The sequence below is a fragment of the Carcharodon carcharias genome, chromosome 21 (assembly GCF_017639515.1).
Source record: "Carcharodon carcharias isolate sCarCar2 chromosome 21, sCarCar2.pri, whole genome shotgun sequence".
Lineage (NCBI taxonomy): Eukaryota > Metazoa > Chordata > Chondrichthyes > Lamniformes > Lamnidae > Carcharodon > Carcharodon carcharias.
In genome coordinates, this window is record NC_054487.1 from 90,682,158 (window position 1) to 90,701,523 (window position 19,366).

Consider the following 19,366-nt stretch of genomic DNA (forward strand, 5'->3'; position numbering starts at 1 on the left):
CTACTTGTCAGCCCAAGTCTGAATATTGTCCAGGTCTCACTGCATTTGGACATGGACTGCTTCAGTATCTGAGGAATCATGAATGGTGCTGAACATTGTGCAATCAGCAGCGAACATCCCCACTTCTGACCTTATGATGGAAGGAAGGTCATTGATGAAGCAGCTGAAGATGGTTGGGCCGAGGACACTACCATAAGGAACTCCTGCAGTGATGTCCTGGAGCTGAGATGACTGACCTCCAACAACCACAACTATCTTCCTTTGTGCTAGGTATGATTCCAACCAGTGGAGAGTTTTCCCCCTGATTCCCATTGACTCCAGTTTTGCTGGGGCTCCTTGATGCCTCACTCGGTCAAATGCTGCCTTGATGTCAAGGGCAGTCACTCTCACCTCACCTCGGGAGTCCAGCTCTTTTGTCCATGTTTGAACCAAGACTGTAATGAGGTCAGGAGCTGAGTGACCCTGGCAGAACCCAAACTGGGCATCAGTGAGCAGGTTATTTCTGTGTAAGTGCCACTTGATAGCACTGTTGACAACCACTTCCATTACTGCACTGATGATCAAGAGTAGACTGATGGGCGGTAAGTGGTTGGGTTGGATTTGTCCTGCTTTTTGTGTACAGGACATACCTGGGCAATATTCCACATAGCCGGGTAGATGCCAGTGTTGTAGCTGTACTGGAACAGATTGGCTAGGGGCACGGCAAGTTCTGGTGCTCCTCATTGAATTGGTGCCATGGGATCTTTTACATTGACCTGAAAAGGCATACAGGGCCTTGATCTAACATCCCATCTTCAAAACAGAAGCTCGGACAGTGGTGCAATCCGTCATTATTCTGGTGGAACGTCACCTTGATTTTTGGGTTCCGTTGTTAGGGTGACTGTCCATGTCAGCTATGACTTGCTTGGATGTGTGCTTGTCTCTGAGTCACCAGGTTCTGGGTTCAACTCCCACTCCAGGACCTGAGGACAAACATTAAGGCTGCCACTGCAGTGCAGTACTAAGAGAACATTACAGAATCACAGAATCATTATGGTGCAGAAAGAGGCCATTTAGCCCATTCGTGTCTGCACTGGCTCTCTGAATGAGCAACTCACCTGGTTCCCTTCTCCCCATATCACAGAATCACACAGTGCAGAAGAGGCCCTTCGACCCATCGAGTCTGCACTGACACATGAGAAACACCTGACCTACCTACCTAATCCCATTTACCAGCACTTGGCCCATAGCCTTGAATGTTATGATGTGCCAAGTGCTCATCCAGGTACTTTTTAAAATTATAATCAGATCCATGCTAGTTAATCTCATAGATCTTTTGGATGGATGAGATTGAGGTTGACAGAGGCTTTCCCATTCAAGAGAGAAAATTCTTGTTTGTGGACCACGTATAACATCTCTCGTATTTGCTTTTATATTGGAATGTTGCCAACGTACCTTTGACCTGGAGCTCGACACGTTGTAGGTGGCTTCAGACATTCTGTTTCATGAGACACAGTTCCTGATCTGACAGGACCATCACATTGGATCCTCTGTCTAATTTGAAATTTGAAAGATGACCAGTTACAGATATGTCAACTTTCCAAGATGTGAATCTGGGATCCTTAATTTCTCCCAAGAAGCATGGTTGGACATTTTGGTGCGGCTCATCTATCTCATGGATTCATTTGGGATCCTCTGCTTGTCTCGGGGTTCTGGACTTACACATCTTTCCAAAGTGTCCCAGTGTTTGCGGTGGGAGCTCTGCACAGTGACTGCTGGACACTGCTCACACCTGTGAGGTCTTTTGGCGCCACAGGGCTGACATGGTCTGCTGCCATCTTGTGTTTTGCTGGGGTATTGCTCTCCTTGCCCTTTTGTTGATTTGAGGTATACTGTCGGGGCTGCTCTGTATCACGGTTTAACTTCACCACGCAAGATGGATCCATTTTACTGGCGGACCTCCGATTGTCTGAAGATTTGGGTGGCTTTTCCCAAAGTCAGATCTTCTTCAGATTGGAGTACATCCGAAACAGCATCATCGGCCACCTTCAGTCTCTTACCATAGTCACAGCCTTCAGCCAATCTGTATAACTCATTTATGAAAGAGTCCATGGGTTCCCAGGGCTTTCGGATTCTCTTGTTAAATTTTGCTCACTCCAAAACTTTATTGTTCCTTAGGTTAAAGTCGATGTCAAAAGACTTCATCACCACATCCAAATTATAGGAAGATTCATTTATTCCTTGTCTGGCAATTATGTCATTGGCTGTTGGACCTACTGAATATAATAGTGTATTCACATGTTCAGTCTCTGTTTTCTTATTCAATCCTGATGCTGTAGTATATAATGCCTAATTTTGCACCTGGCATGGCCCTTCTATCTGCCCTAATTGGTCCGTCCGTGTTGATTTACCATCCATGGCTGTTTTCAGTGCAGGGAAAGTACAGCTTTAATTTGTTTTAAATGGAACCACGGGAATCTTTTTTTCCTTCTGCACTTGTCAGGATTTGGCGGGCTCCTGTCTTGGTTACGGAACAGTTTTAAACTTGGGCGATTCTGCAGAAAATCTTTTGAGTGAATTGTTTTGGCTGGATCGTTGCTTTCCTAAGTTTGGAGGATTGAATTGAAGCCAATTTTTTGCCCTGACTTCTCTTTAATTTTTTATTTTGTTTGTGCATGGTCACCACATGTTGTGGTGCAGACTTTGGCTGGAGGTGTTCCTCAAGCTGCCCTCATTAAAACCAGTGCTGCCTGATTGTTGCACCAAATTTAAAAGCTTATTTCAGCCTTTTTTGGAGTTTGCTTACCCGTTTGCGATCTGTTAGGTCCTTTGATTCTGCTTTCAATCGGGTCTCATCATGGACCTTCACGTGCTCTGGTGGAGACCTTTTCCTTTGCACAGTGGATCTTTCTTCTGCCCTCCAGCCTCCACATCTGGAATGGAGGTTCACAGGTGATCTCCAGCTGTGTATTCGAGGTCTTCACATTAGGCTCACTTCTCTGAGGTCAGACAGCAGTTTCTTTACTTCTTCATTCTTAAGTTTTTTGAGGCCCTTCACCTGCTGTCCCATGTTGTGAGGTTGTAAGTTGTCTCCTGACACGGTCTAGAGGCTTGTATGGTTGAACAATAACTGTCTGTTGTCACACACAATAACACATAACTCTGTCACTAGAAGGGTTCAAAACTGATAAGAAGGAAGTGTTGAATAGACTGTCGGTGCTTAAGTTTGAGAAGGCACCAGGACCGGATGACTTGCATCCAAGGATATCGAAGGAAGTGAGAGTAGAAATTGCAGGGGCTCTGGCTATAATCTTTCAGTCTTCCCTAGACTCAGGGGAGGTGCCAGAGGACTGGAGAATTGCAAACATTACACCCTTGTTCAAAAAAGGTTGTAAGGATAAGCCCAGCAATTACAGATCAGACAGTTTCTAGAGACAATTATTTGGGATAGAATTAGTAGTTACATGGAAAAATGTGGGTTGATTAGGAAGAGCCAGCATGGATTTCTAAAGGGGAAATTGTGTTTAACTAACTTAATGGAGTTTTTTGAAGAGGTCACAGAGAGGGTTGATGAGGGTAATGCTGTTGATGTGGGGTACATGGATTTTCAAAAGGCACTTGATACAGTGCCACACATCAGACTTGTGACAAAAGTTAAGGCTCATGGAATAAAAGGGACAGTAGCAACATGGATACAAAGTTGGCTGAGTAATGGGAAGCAGAGGGTAATGATCAATGGATATTTTTCAGACTGGAGGAAGGTTAATAGCGGAGTTCCCCAGGTGTTGGTATTGGGACCCTTGCTTTTCCTGATATATATTAATGATCTAGATCTTGGTGTGCAGGGGACAATTTCAAAGTTTGCGGATGATACGAAACTTGGAAGCATTGTATTCTGTGCAGAGGACAGTGTGGAACTTCAAAAGGACATAGACACATTGATGGAGTGGGCAGATAGGTGGCCGATGAAGTTCAGTGTGGAGCAGTGTGAGGTGATGAAGAACATGGAGAAGCAAATAAGTAAGGGGTACAACTCTAAAGGGTGTGTAGGAGCAGACAGACCTGGGTGTATATGTGGATAGATCATTGAAGGTGGCAGGAAAGGTGGAGAGAGCAGTTAATAAAACATACAGAATCCTGGGCATTATTAATAGGGGCATAGAGTACAAGAGCAGAGAGGTTATATTGAACTTGTATAAGACACTAGTTAGACCTCAGCTGGAATATTGTGTACAGTTCGGGGCACCGCTCTATAGGAAGGATGTGAACACATTGAAGAGAGTGCAGAATAAGTGTTCCAGGGATGAGAAACTTCAGCTATGAGGATAGATTGGAGAGGTTGGAACTGTTCTCCTTGGGGAGGAGAAGGCTAAGAGGAGATTTGATAGAGATGTTCAAAATCAAGAGAGGGGCTGGACAGAGTAGATAGGGAGAAGCTGTTCCCGCTTGTAAAAGGATCAAGAATGAGTGGGCACAGATTTAAAGTGATTTGCAAAATAAGCAAATATGATGAGAGAAAAAACTTTTCCACACAACGAGTGGTTCTGGTCTGGAATACACGGCCTGGAAGTGTGATGGAGGCAGGGTCAATCGAGGCATTCAAGAGAGCATTAGCTGATTATTTAAATAGAAACAATGTGCAGGGGTAGAGGGAAAAGGCCCTGGGTCATAATGCTCATTCAGAGAGCCGGTACAGACATGATGGGCCGAATGGTCTTTTCTGCGTTGTAACAATTCTGTGATATGCATATATACAGGATACAGACCTGACCAGGTGCTATCTTCATGCTGACTTTTACCAGACCCACTACTACACTCTACTCCTCCCATGTGACTGTTTACATCATAATGTGGGTGGTATTGTTTCCCCAGTCCGACCTGAACCCTTACAGCCCCAAACACCCCAATCTTACAGGTATGAGTGCTCCTCTGGCCTTTTGCACATCCCGATTTTAATTGTTCCACCATTGGCGGCCATGCCTTCAGCTGCCTGGGTCCTAAGCTCTGGGATTCTCTCCATAACCTCCCATCTCTTTCTCTCCTGCTTTAAGATACTTGTTGCATCCACCTCTTTGACCATCCCGTGCCCTAATATCTCCTTTTGTGTCCCATTTTCGAATTTCATTTGACAACACTCCTGTGAAATGCCTTGGGAAGTTTTACTATGTTAAAGGTGCTATATAAATGCAGGTTGTAAGGCTGGAGTCAAGGTGCATTTCCACCATACAATATTGCCAGGTCAAATCACTTCACACTGACAAAAGTTGCAGCATTAATGCAGCCTAAAGCTTATAAATCGAACACAAAGTCACTGTACACCCCTAATTTCAGCCACAGGTTAACCTTCACAGTCAATTCCTGGATCAGGTAGTTTTTCCTGGAGATATAAAGATTACATTTCTGTTGTAGAGTTCCTTCAAAAACTGTGTCTTTTAACGCATTTTTTGGATGTGGACATCACTGGCTGGGCCAGCATTTATTGCCCATCCCTAGTTGCCCTTCAGAAGGTGGTGGTGAGCTGCCTTCTTGAACCGCTGCAGTCCGTGTGGTGTAGGTACACCCACAGTGCTGTTAGGGAGGGAGTTCCAGGATTTTGACCCAGTGACAATGAAGAAACTGTGATATATTTCCAAGTCAGGGTGGTGAGCGACTTGCAGAAGGTGTTATTCCCATGTACCTGTTATTCTTGGTATAATCTTTTTTAAAGAGTCTACCTGAACTGGTGCCTTGAATTTAATTATTTTGGAGAAACAATGTCCTCGAAGCAAAATTAGAAGTAGCTGCACAGGTTTAGCTGAGAATACAGCTACTGCTCAGCACAGTATGCAATGAAAATCTGGTCTCTGGCCATTCAGGTTAAATGACGATCTACCTCAGTAATTTTTTTTATCCTTTCATGGGTTGTGGGAGTCGCTGACAGGGTCTGCATTTGTTACCCATCCCCAATTTCCCTTAATCTGAGTGGCTTGCTACATTTCAGAGGGAAGTTACAGGTTGTAATCAAATTAACGCAACTAAGATGCCCACTTACTATTGGTTTTCATTGTAGTTAATACTCATTCACTATTGTGCTTTTGTACCACTGTAATTGATAGAGTATCACTTATTCCTAATAGACTGATTCATAAGGTTGATGGGGTAGTAACTGGAGATGGAGCCAAATCATTCATCCTGTTGCAACATTATGAGACGTATCGAATGAAATGGAAGGAACTCACTGAGTTACAGTCCTATAAAAAGCACCAAGAACACAGCCAGACAGAGGAGGAGAACTTCTTTGTCTTTGAATGCTCCTTGGGCAGACTCTAAGCTTTTCAAATGGATTGGTAATCACAAACCCCCATCTAAATCCTAAAAATATATAATACTCCTAATATAAAGGTTCTGCATGTAGAGTGTTTTAAATTGTCTTTAAGGGTTCAGGTGCAGTGAGATGGTACTGCTTGCTTCTCACTGCAGAGGCTGTGTCCTCTTGGCAAGAGTACAAAGAGAGCACCAGGAGAGTTGAGAACAGGAGGTTGGAGAGGGCAGGAGCAGGGAGGAGCAGTGGGAGGGTAGAACATGCCTCTGGCTGCAGCTCATTTGATTGACACAGCAGCCATAACAACCACCATAATGTCCGCCCTCTGTCCCATTGGAATGTCTCGATGGAACCTCAGGGAACTGCAGACTCCAGTTTAAGAACCATTGCTAGGACATCATTCAAGACCTTTTGCCTGTCATTGTGCTCCGTCTGCTAACAAACTAAGCCAATCATGGAATTCAACAAATCCCATTTTATGTGGAGCAGCAGAAAATTGTTTTAGAGTTCTGACTGATTTGTTAATTAAAGCTTCCCTCCTTGATAAAGAATAATGGCTGTGACTGTATGCGTGTGAGCCCTATTAGTGCAGGAGTTAGTCTTTGATGCAGGGATGGTGTCTGTAAAGACTAGGACAGGGAGTAATTCATTGGGCGCTGTCACAGTATTGACCTGTAGATACTGAATTACAGCCTTTGGCTGTTAACAGAAACTGACACTGCTAAAGTGCTTCTCAAAACTGAAGCTGAGGAACGGCTAATATTAATGCATCAGTGTAAGTCAAAAGGACTCGCATCGAGCAGTCAGTTTAACATTGTGCAGTTTTAGCAGGGTCTCTGAATCGCTGCCTTTCTTACAATAAGACTGTTCCTATTACTTGGGGTTATTCAGACTATAAGATTGTTGAAACTGTATCTACAGATTTCTACAAAACTGTGACAAATCATTAGACTGGTGTTGTCTGATTCCCTGTGGAGCTGAGTAAAAACATCAGCCTGTATTCATACCACTAATGCTGAATTATCAATCCAGAACCTGAATTTAAGTCAAAGCAGAAATGATCAAGGGCACCTGAAATTTGCTGATACACAACAAAACGAGTGGTTGAGGGAATCGGGAGAGGGTAAAATCTCCAAAGAGATGCAGCTTCTGACACTCCAGATGGAAGCAAGTTTGTTTCAATGACTAAAAGGAAATCACAGAATCACACAGAGCAGAAAAGGCCCTTCAGCCCATCGAGTCTGCACCGACACGTGAGAAACACCTGACCTACCTACCTAATCCCATTTACCAGCACTTGGCCCATAGCCTTGAATGTTATGATGTGCCAAGTGCTCATCCAGGTACTTTTTAAAGGATGTGAGGCAACCCGCCTCCACCACCCTCCCAGGCAGCGCATTCCAGACCCTCACCACCCTCTGGGTAAAAAAGTTTTTCCTCACATCCCCCCTAAACCTCCTGCCCCTCACCTTGAACTTATGTCCCCTTGTGACTGACCCTTCAACTAAGGGGAACAGCTGCTCCCTATCCACCCTGTCCATGCCCCTCATAATCTTGTACACCTCGATCAGGTCGCCCCTCAGTCTTCTCTGCTCCAACAAAAACAACCCAAGTCTATCCAACCTCTCTTCATAACTTAAATGTTTCATCCCAGGCAACATCCTGGTGAATCTCCTCTGCACCCCCTCCAGTGCAATCACATCCTTCCTATAATGTGGCGACCAGAACTGCACACAGTACTCCAGCTGTGGCCTCACTAAGGTTCTATACAACTCCAACATGACCTCCCTACTTTTGTAATCTATGCCTCGATTGATAAAGGCAAGTGTCCCATCTGCCTTTTTCACCACCCCACTAACATGCCCCTCCGCCTTCAGAGATCTATGGACACACACGCCAAAGTCCCTTTGTTCCTCAGAACTTCCTAGTGTCATGCTGTTCATTGAATACTTACTTGTCAAATTACTCCTTCCAAAGTGTATCACCTCACACTTTTCAGGGTTAAATTCCATCTGATACTTATCTGCCCATTTGACCATCCCGTCTATATCTTCCTGTAGCCCAAGACACTCAACCTCACTGTTAACCACCCGGCCAATCTTTGTGTCATCCGCAAACTTACTAATCCTACCCCCCACATAGTCATCTATGTCGTTTATATAAATGACGAATAATAGGGGATCCAGCACAGATCCCTGTGGTACACCACTGGACACTGGCTTCCAGTCACTAAAGCATCCTTCTGTCATCACCCTCTGTCTCCTACAACTAAGCCAATTCTGAATCCACCTTATCAAATTACCCTGTATCCCATGTGCATTTGCTTTCTTCATAAGTCTCCCATATGGGACCTTGTCAAAGGCTTTGCTGAAATCCATATAAACTACATCAACTGCACAACCCTCATCTACACACCTGGTCACCTCATCAAAACATTCAATCACATTTGTTAGGCATGACCTCCCTCTGACAAAGCCATGCTGACTATCCCTGATCAAACCTTGCCTCTCCAAGTGGAGATAGATTCTCTCCTTCAGAACTTTCTCCAATAGTTTCCCTACCACTGACATGAGACTCACTGGCCTGTAGTTCCCTGGCTTATCTCTACAAGCCTTCTTAAATAGCGGAACCACATTAGCTGTTCTCCAGTCCTCTGGCACCTCCCCCGTGGCCACAGAGAGATTAAAAATTTGGGTAAGAGCCCCTGCGATCTCCTCCCTTGCCTCCCTCAGCAGTCTGGGACACAAATCATCTGGACCTGGAGATTTGTCCACTTTTAAGCCTGCCAGCACCTCCTATACCTTGTCACTCCCTATATCAATTTGCTCAAGAACCTTGCAGTCTCTGTCCCCGAGTTCCATACCTTCATCCTCATTCTCTTGGGTGAAGACAGATGTGAAGTATTTGTCACTCTACCAATGTTCTCTGGCTCCACCCATAGATTGCCCCCTGGGTCCCTAATGGGCCCCTACTCTTTCCCTGGTTATCCTCTTCCCATTGAGATACTTACTTTTCCTTACTTTTACCAGACAGAGCTTTCTCATATCCCCTCTTTGCTCCTAATTGCTTTCTTAAGCTCCACCCTGCACTGTCTGTGCTCCACTAATGCCTCCGCTGGTTTGCTTTCCTTGTACCTTCTAAAAGCCTTTCTTTTCCTTTTCATCGTAACCTGAATATCTCTGGTCATCAATGGTTCTCTGGGTTTGTTACTCCTTCCTATCACCCTAGAGGGAACATGTTGAGCCTGTACCCTCCCCCCACTGTTCCTCTGTAGATTTCCCCACAAGTAGCTGTTCCCAGTCTACCTTGGCCAGATCCTGCCTTATTTTACTAAAATCCGCTCTCCCCAGTGCAAAACATTTTTTTGCAACTTGTCTATTTCTTTATCCATAACAAGCTTAAATTGTACCATGTTGTGATCACTATCACTGAAATGCTCCCCCACCACTACCTCAGCAATCTGTCCACTTCATTCCCCAGAATTAAGTCCAGCAATACACCATCCCTTATTGGACCCTCTACATATTGACCTAAAAAGTTCTCCTGTACACATTTCAAGAAATCCACTCCATCCAAGCCCTTAACACTATGTCTATCCCAATTAATGTTGGGAAAGTTGATATCACCTAATATAATTACCCTATTGTTATTGTTTTTACACACCTCCGCAAATTGTGCACGTTTGCTCTTCAATTTCCTGCTGACTATCTGGGGGTCTATAATAAACACCTAACAATGTAGCTGCCCCTTTTTTATTCCTAAGTTCTACCCACAAAGCTTCATTTGATGCCCCATCCAAGATATCATCTCTCCTTACTGCAGTAACTGACTCCTTAACTAATAATGTAATGCCTCCTCCTCTTTTACCCCCTCCCCTGTCTCACCTGAAGATTCTTTATCCTGGAATGTTGAGCTGTCAATCCTGCCCCTCCCTCAACCACATCTCAGTGATAGCTACTATATCATAATTCCACGTGTCAATCTTCACCCTTAACTCACCCATTTCACCTGTAATACTCCTGACATTAAAGTAGAGGCCATCCAGCCTTGCCTTACTCCCTTGAAACTTAATGCAGCTGTACTCCCTCTGGCTTGATTGTTTTACCATATTATGATGTGTCCCTATTCTGCTAACATTCTGTGTTCCCCTCCCCCTGCTGAATTAGTTTAAACTCCTCCCAACAGCACTAGCAAACCTGCCAGCAAGGATGTAAGTCCCGCTCTGGTTCAGATGTAGACCGTCCCGCTTGTACAGGTCCCACCTTCCCCAGAAACGGTCCCAGTGATCCAGGAATCTAAAACCCTCCCTCCTGCACCAACTCTTAAGCCACGTATTCATCTGCGCTATTCTCCTATTTCTGAGCTCGCAAGCACGTTGCAGCTGAACAGAAATGGCAGCAAATGTCAGTACAGCAAAGGATTGAGAAGGAAACCCTGAGAGAGAGGTAACTAACAGGAGCATTTGAAATGGATTGAGAATGGAGCCAGGGACAGATGTGATCTTTTGAGTGAGTTTTGATAAATGCAAGCAGCTAGAGAAGAATTTTCAGATCTTGTCCCTCCAAAAGCCCTGGACTTTTACTCATTGTTTGGTCTCCCAGGAGATCACAGAATCTTAACAGCATGGAAGGAGGCCATTCAGCCCATCGAGTCTGTACTGGTTGTCCAATGAGCATTTTGACATAGTGCCATTGCCCTGCCTTTTCCCTGTACCCCTGCACATTGTTTCTATTCAAATAATCATCTAATGTCCTCTTGAATGCCTCAATTGAACCTGCCTCCACCACACTTCCAGGCTGTGCATTCCAGACCTGAACCCCTCGCTGTGTGAAAAAGCTTTTTCTCACACCACATTTGCTTCTTTTGAAAATCACTTTAAATCTGTGCCCTCCCGTTCTCGATCCGTTTACAAGTGGGAACAGTTTCTCCCGAGCTACTCTGTCCAGCCCCCTTATGATTTTGAACATCTCTATCAAATCTCCTCTTAACCGCCTTCTCTCCAAGGAGAACAGTCCCAACCTCTCCAATCTATAATCATAGCTGAAGTTTCTCATCCCTAGAACCATTCTTGTAAACCTCTTCTGCACTCTTTCCAGTGTGTTCACATCCTTCCTATAGTGTGGTGCCCAGAACTGTACACAATATTCCAGCTGGGGTCTAACAAGTGTCTTATATAAATTCAGCTTAAACTCCTTGCTCTTGTACTCTGTTCCATCGCTGCTCATTTACATAAACATTTGATCTCAGCATTCAGAAGTACAATTACAAGATTTATAGATGACACCCAATTAGGGAGCTGTATTCAATACTGAAGAACCTACAATAAATTAAAATAAAGCAGCATTAAATTTGCAGAATGTAAATGTCAACTTAATTTCAGTATTGATGAGTGTGAGGTGATGAATTGATAGGCAGAATAAGAAGTTCTATTGCTAACAAAATAAGTGCCTAAATGTGGCAGAGGACTGGAGACCAGATGCACAGCTCAGTAATGGAACTAACACCTGTTAATAAAGTCACAGTGAAGTGAAAGCAGTTGTAGTCCCAGAGAACTGTTGGCTGCTTCCTTATCAGAGAGAGACAACTGGTGGTGAGTTTAACCTGAGGGTCACCACACCTCAGACAAGGGGGTGAGGTTGAGAAGGCAGGGCCTTCATAGATGATATCAGTCACTACAGGAATGGAACTCACACTGTTAATATTACTCAGCATCACAAACCAGCCATCTAGCCAACTGAGCTAACCAACCCCCAGTAAAGTCATAGGTCTGCTTGTGTCAGCCATGCTTCAGTTCATAGTGCTCTGAGACGCCAGGTTCTAGCTTCAAATCCCGCTCCAGGACTTGAGTACAGGAATCAAGGCAGACACCCTGGTGCAGTGCCGAGGGAGTGCTGCACTGTCAGAAGTGCTGTCTTTTAGATGAGACACTAAACAGAGGCCCCATCTGTCCTTTCATGTGGATGTAAAAGATCTCATGGAACCAGAGCAAACAAGAGCGTGGGAGTTCCCACCGATGTCCGGACCATTATTCATCCATCAACCAACATCACAAAAATAACAGATTATCACATTGCTTTCTGTGGGATCTTGCTCTGCATCAATTGGCTGGCATGTTCCATACATTACAACAGTGAATGCATCTCAAAAGTACTTCATTGACTGTAAAGTGCCAAGGCTCCTTAGACAGCACCTTCAAACCCACAACCACTACCATCTAGAAGGGCAAGGGCAGCAGATAGATGGGAACACCACCACCTGGAAGTTCCCCTCCAAGTCACCCACCATCCTGACTTGGGAATATATCTCCGTTCCTTCACTGTCGCTGGGTCAAAATCCTGGAACTCCCTCCCTAACAGCACTGTGGGTGTACCTACACCACATGGGCTGCAGCGGTTCAAGAAGGCAGCTCACCACCACCTTCTCAAGGGCAATTAGGGATGGGCAAGCGAAGCCCAAAACCTGTGAATGAATTAAAAAAAAGAGACATCCAGTAGCTGTGAAAAGTGCTATATAAATGAAAACCTTTTTCCTTTAAAGAGAAAGCAAACAAAGCCGTACTCAAAAAGAAGGACTCGGTGAGAAGGATGAACCACCCGTGGTTAACAAACATGGTCAAGGAGATAATCCAATCAAAAACTAAGGCATACAAAGTGGCGGAAACTAGTGGCAGGCCAGAGGATTGGGAATTTTTTAGGAACCAACAGCGGATGAATAAAAAGCTAATAAAGAGGGAGAAAAATTATTATGAAAGTAAATTGGCAAGAAGCATAAAAACAAACAGCAAGAGCTTCTATGGGTTTGTAAAAAGAGAGAGAGAGTAGTTAAAGTGAGTGTGGGACCCTTGGAGGATGCGACTGGAGAGTTGATAACAGGGAAATGGCAAATAATTTTGCATCAGTCTTCACGGTGGGAGACACTATAAACATTCCAAAGATATCAGATAAGCAAGGAGCTAATGGGAGGAAAGACCTTGTAACAGTTTCTATCGTGAGGGTCAAAGTATTTGAGAAACTAATGGGGCTAAAGGCAGACAAGTCACCAGGACCTGATGACCTGCATCCAAGGGTTTTAAAGGAAGTGGCTGCAGAGATAGTGGAGGCATTGGTTGAAATATTCCAGAACTCACTGGATTCTGGGAGGGTCCCAGCAGATTGGAAAACCGCTAATGTGATGCTCCATTCAAGAAGGGAGGGAGACAAAAAGCAGGAAACTATAGACCAGTCAGCCTAACATCTGTCATTGGGAAAATGCTAGAGTCCATTATTAAGGAAGAAATAGCAGGATATTTGGAAAAGTTTAGCGCAATCAAACATGGTTTTGTGAAAGGGAAGTCATGTTTGACAAATTTGCTAGAGTTCTTTGAGGATATAACAAGCTCAGTTGATAAAGGGGAACCAGTAGGTGTGGTGTATTTGGATTTCCAGAAGGCATTGGATAAGGTGCCACATAAAAGGCTGTTACACAAGATAGGAGCTCACGGTATTGGGGGTAATGTGTTAGCATGGATTGAGGATTGGTTAACACACACAAGACAGAGCATCGGGATTAATGGATCTTTTTCAGGTTGGAAAAATGTAACTAGTGAAGTGCCACAAGGATCAGTCCTAGGGCCTCAATTATTTGCTATCTATATTAATGACTTGGAGGAGGGGGCAGAGTGTAATGTATCCAAATTTGCTGATGATACAAAAATAGGTGGGAGGGCATGGTGTGATCAGGACATAAGGAATCTGCAAGGGGATATAGATAGGTTGAGTGAGTGGGCAAAAACTTGGCAGATGGAGTTTAATGTAGGAAAGTGTGAGGTCACGCACTTTGGCAGGAATAATCAAAAGATAGACTATTATTTAAATGGAGACGGACTCCAGAAAAGTGCAGCACAGAGGGAACTGGGTTCTTGTGCAAGAAACACAAAACGTTAGCATGCAGGTGCAGCAAGTAATTCAGAAGGCAAATGAAATTTTGTTCTGTATTGCTAGGGGGTTAGAGTTTAAAAATAGGGAAGTCTTGTTACACTGTACAGGGTGTTGGTGAGGCTGCACCTGGAGTACTGTGTACAGTTTTGGTCCCTGTATTCAAGAAAGGATTTATTGGCATTGGAGGCAGCTCAAAAGAGATTCACGAGGCTGATTCCTGGGATGAAGGAGTTGATTTATCAAGAACAGCTAAACAGGTTAGGCCTTTATTCATTAGAGTTTAGAAGAATGAGGGGTGATCTTATTGAAATGTACTAGATTCTGAGGGGGCTTGACAGGGTAGATGTTGAGAAGATGTTTCCACTCGTGGGGAAATCTCAAACTGTGGGACATGGTTACAGAATAAGGGGACACTCATTTAAAACTGAGATGTGAAGGAATTTCTTCTCTCAGAGGGTAGTGAATGTTTGGAATTCTCAGACAGTTGTGGAGGCTAGATAACTGAATTTATTTAAAGAGGAGGTAGATAGATTTTTGAAATATTGGGGAGTTGAAGGCTATGAGGAACTGGCAGGAAAGAGGAGTTGAAGTCTGGGGCAGATCAACCATGATCTCATTGAATGGTGGGACAGACTTGAGGGGCTGAATGGCCTACTCCTGCTCCTATTTCTTATGTTCTTATGATTCATTTCTAGACTGTTGGAACTTGCTCCCACAGGGAATGATTGAGATGAGTAACATAGGAATGGTTAAGGGAATCTGGATAAACCAGGAGAAAGGAATCGAAGGATAGAGTTGGGCGAAGAGGAATGGAGACTTGTGTGGACTGGCGCAGACCACAGTTTCTGTGTATCTCTTTCTATGCACCACTGGTTGGGGAGGGAAGGAGTCAAATGGGAAATTCAGCTGAACTCTGGTTGTGCTGGAAACTTGTGTGAAGTTAACTTCCATCTGCTTTTATTGCTTTGTTTTAAACAGATTTCACGATTCATAATCCAGTGAATTATTGATTTTAGTCACTCCGAAATGTAATATTATTCACTACAATATCATTTTTATTCATTACAATTTAACATATTCATCATCCTCCGTTGATTTCAAACTATCAGTTTAGTTTAGTCACACTGCAATGAATGGCTTTAATTTAAATAGTTTCTGTCACGTGCCACAATCTGGCTCTCTCCCTCTTTACCAATAGCCAATCAGCTATTCTTCCAATCATGGGAGCCACACACAGCATCCATCTACTGAATGGAGCCATTGTTGTACATTACATGATGTCCACACAGTGTGTGAAGTTTGAACTTGTGCTTTAAACCTGAAGATTTTAATAAATGGACCTGGGCACAAAACCCTCTCAGTCCACATAACAAACACTTGGGGCAGGATATTGTTGTCAGTGTGTGGGGGTGGGCCCAACATGCTGAAGTGTGAAATGATGCCCAATGACCCCAGGCATGCGCCTTGATATTTCATTCGGCAGGTGCGTGCTGTAGTCGGCTGTACACCCACCGAACTGTCAACGGCCTACTAAGGGCATTAAAAAAGCAATTAAAGTAGTTAATCATGCTACCCGTCCAACCTTAAGGTTGGCGGCAGGTGAAGAGCCCAGGCAGCCTTTGCGTTTTTCAGGAAACATCATCCACGGGCAGGATGAGGTTCCCTGAAGCTTTTACAAAATAATTAATTAAAATTTGCAAAATTCACAAACATACCCCAGCTCATTTGACATTGTCACACGATGGGACATGTTTAAATATTTTCTCACTTCCTTTATTCAGAAGTTTTATTATGAACTTAGTCTCCGTGGAGCAGCTCCATGCCTCAGGGAGATTGCTGCGCTCTTTCGTGTACATGAGTGAAGCAGGCCCTGACTCTCCCGCACAAGTAGCGCTGAGCGCTACGGAATGCATATTATACTGGGCGGGCGTTAATTGGCCTGCCCGTGTTAAATGGTGATGCCCAGTTGATTGCGGGCGGTGATCAGCCATGTGCCCAGCCCCGCCCACTCTTGCCCTGCCTGCCCGACATAGTTAAGGTTCAACCCTTGGTCTACAATTAGTTGGATCCTGCTTTCTACAGTTAAATGTTGTAAATAAAGCCAATTTAACAGGTAGATGGGATGCAACAATCTCAGAGTATTGTTAGAATTATAGAATGAAACTGCACTGATGGAGGTAGTGCCGCTCATTGTTACTGAGTCAGCTTCTTGAAAGAGATTAATGCCAACCCCACACCACCATCCCACTCCTGTTCCTTTCTCATCTCTCCGAAAGTTTCTCCCATAATGTATTTTCCCTCACAAGTTTGATAAACCTGTCAGAGTATTTTCAGGATGTAACTAGCAGGGTGGAGGGAGGTCTCGTGTAGCTGTAGCATCCCTACGCCTGGGCCAGAAATGCTGGGTTCAAGTCCCATTTCAGGACTTTATGGTCACAGAATGTGCTTCATAACATGGCCAAACGAGCTATCAGCCTGTAAATCCTTCCAGTATGCCTGGTGGCAGGTGGCAAGAGCAGAAGACTTTCCTGGCAGCCATACTACAGGAGGTGATGGCAAACCACCGCAGTACTTTGCCAAGCATAAACATGGACCAATCCAATGCAAACCAAAGGTCACTAACACCCTCTTAGAGTACAGTACCTGAAGGAGGAGGATGAGCTAGCATGGTAGATAAAGGGGAACTAGTGGATGTGGTGCATTTGGATTTTCAAAAGACCTTTGATAAGGTGCAACCTGAAAGCTTGTTGTACAATTTAAGGCTCATGTGATTGAAAGTAATATATTTGTAGCGATTGAAGATTGGTTAATGGACAGAAAGCAGACAGTAAGAATATATGGATCAGTTTAGGGTTGACAGGCTGGGACTAGTGGAGTGCCACAAGGATCAGTTCTGGAGCCTCAGCTATTTACAATCTATGGGCAGGATTTTCCGCTCCCTGCCATCCACCACCTCGATCCTCCGGTCCCGCCGCAAATCAATGGATTTCTGGCTGGGGCAACACCGCACCCACGGTGAGTCCTGCCCGAGACAAGGCTGGAAAATGCTGGCCTATATTAATGACTTAGACAAAGGCACTGAGTATAAAGTATCCATATTTCTGATGATACAAGGTTAGGTGGGAAAGTTAACTGTATGGAAAAAGAAAGAAAAGAGTTGCATTTATATAGTGCCTTTCCTGACTTCCAAAGGGCTTTACAACCATCAAAGTCCTTGTGAAGTGTGATTACTGTTCAAATGTAGGAACATCAATCAATGCCAAAGATATCAATGACGATGTTTAACTAAAAAGATTGTTCACATATTCACCCCAAAAATCTAACACACACACTCCCACACTCTCTCCCTTTCCAGGAAATTAAAAAGAATCGTGCATGTTTACAAGTTACAACAAAAGAATAGTTAGTCATTTTTGTGATTGGCTCGTCTTGATAAACAGCGTGCATTGCAGGTCCAGTGAAGAAGGCATTTTCACTCCTGAAGTATAGTCTAGTTGGATTCAGTAGCCAGATTTGTATATCAGAATTGTGAAAATCCACTTTTAAAAGAAAAGTCAGCTCCAAGAGATTCCAAACTTAGTACAGTTCATCTTTTGAGAGCTATGGGATCAGACATGCCTTTACTGGCCATGACACATAGAAGAACATAATCTAGTGTAGAACAAGAAAGGCTATTTAGCTCCTCAAATGATTGCAGCATGCATTCTCTGGGTTGCTAGTGCAGCCACATAACCAGTACACCACTGCAGCTTAATCAGCCAACACTCCCATTATGTTACTGAGGGAGTGCAGCATTGTTGGAGGTGCCACCTTTCAGATGAGATGTTAAACTGATGCTCCATCTGCCCTCTCACCGGGACACAAAATGTCCCATAGTGCCACTTCAAAGCAGAGGAGTTAACCCAGTGTCCTGGCTAATATTTAACCCTCAATCAATATCACTAAAACAGATTATCTAGTCACTAACACGTACCATTTGTGGGAGCTTGCTGTGCAGAAACTAATTCCCCTATTTCCTACATTATAATTGTGACTGTTTCAAATAATATTTCATTGCAATAAGGTGCTTTAGGATATTCTGATGTCATCAAAGGTGTTAATTAAGTGTGAGTCTTTCATAATTGATTAACGATTCAGCTAATTTATTGATCAGGGATGTTTCAATTTTCAGAAGCTGAATTTGTTTCCCTGTTATTTTTCTTCTGTCAGGTTGCTTTGCTCAGCGAACATGGTTGCACACCTACTTATGAGATAGTGGGTAAATGGGATACTGCAGATGCAGAGACCAGTGTAAGATGAAGCATATGCTGTTTATTAACACAAGTATCAGGGGTCCTGTGACTGCACTAATTTCACCCTGATAGCCATTTGGGCCCATCTTCAAAGTTCTTTGCCAAAACTGTGTCTCCAACAGTGAAGTTTCTTTCATGACTGCGGTAATCATGTTTATTTTTCTGGGCCTCGTGACTTCTCCCTACCCTCGCCATTCGGCCTATGAGACTCAAACGTGTCCTGAGATGTGTCTTAGTTAATACCTCTGTGGGGCCAATACCGGTGGTCGTATGTGATGTATTCCTATAGCTGAGTAGGAAACGTGATAATCTAGTTGCAAATAGAGTCTCCATCCAGATTTTTCATTCCGGACTTGAAGGTCTGGACTGCCCTCTTGGCGAAACCAGGATGGTAAGGTGAGGTCTTAACATGTGTCATGTCACTGAGGTGTGTAAATCTTTGGAAATCCCTGCTGGCGAATGCCGTTCCATTATCTCTGGTAACCCGTGTATCACAAAACCCTGACACAATCTGTCTATGGTGGTGGCAGATGTGGGTGTTTTCACCTTGTATAAATCCATCCACTTCGGGTGAGCGTCTATAATCACAAGGAACGTTGTGCTCAAAAAAGGCCCCATGTGGTCAACGATGGGGGTGGACGCATGGCCTTCTGGGCCATTCCCAGGGATGCAGTAGAGCTGAAGGGGGAAATTTCTGTACCTGTTGGCACCGCATGCAGCCCTTGACCAAGTTTTTGATTTCTGTGTCCATCCCTGGCCACCATAAGTAGCAGCACGCCAACATTTTCATTCTAGACATGCCGGAGTGAATATTATGTAATTTTGTCAATAATGGCTTTCTTCCTCTGGGAGGCACAATGACTTTCACTGCCCACAGC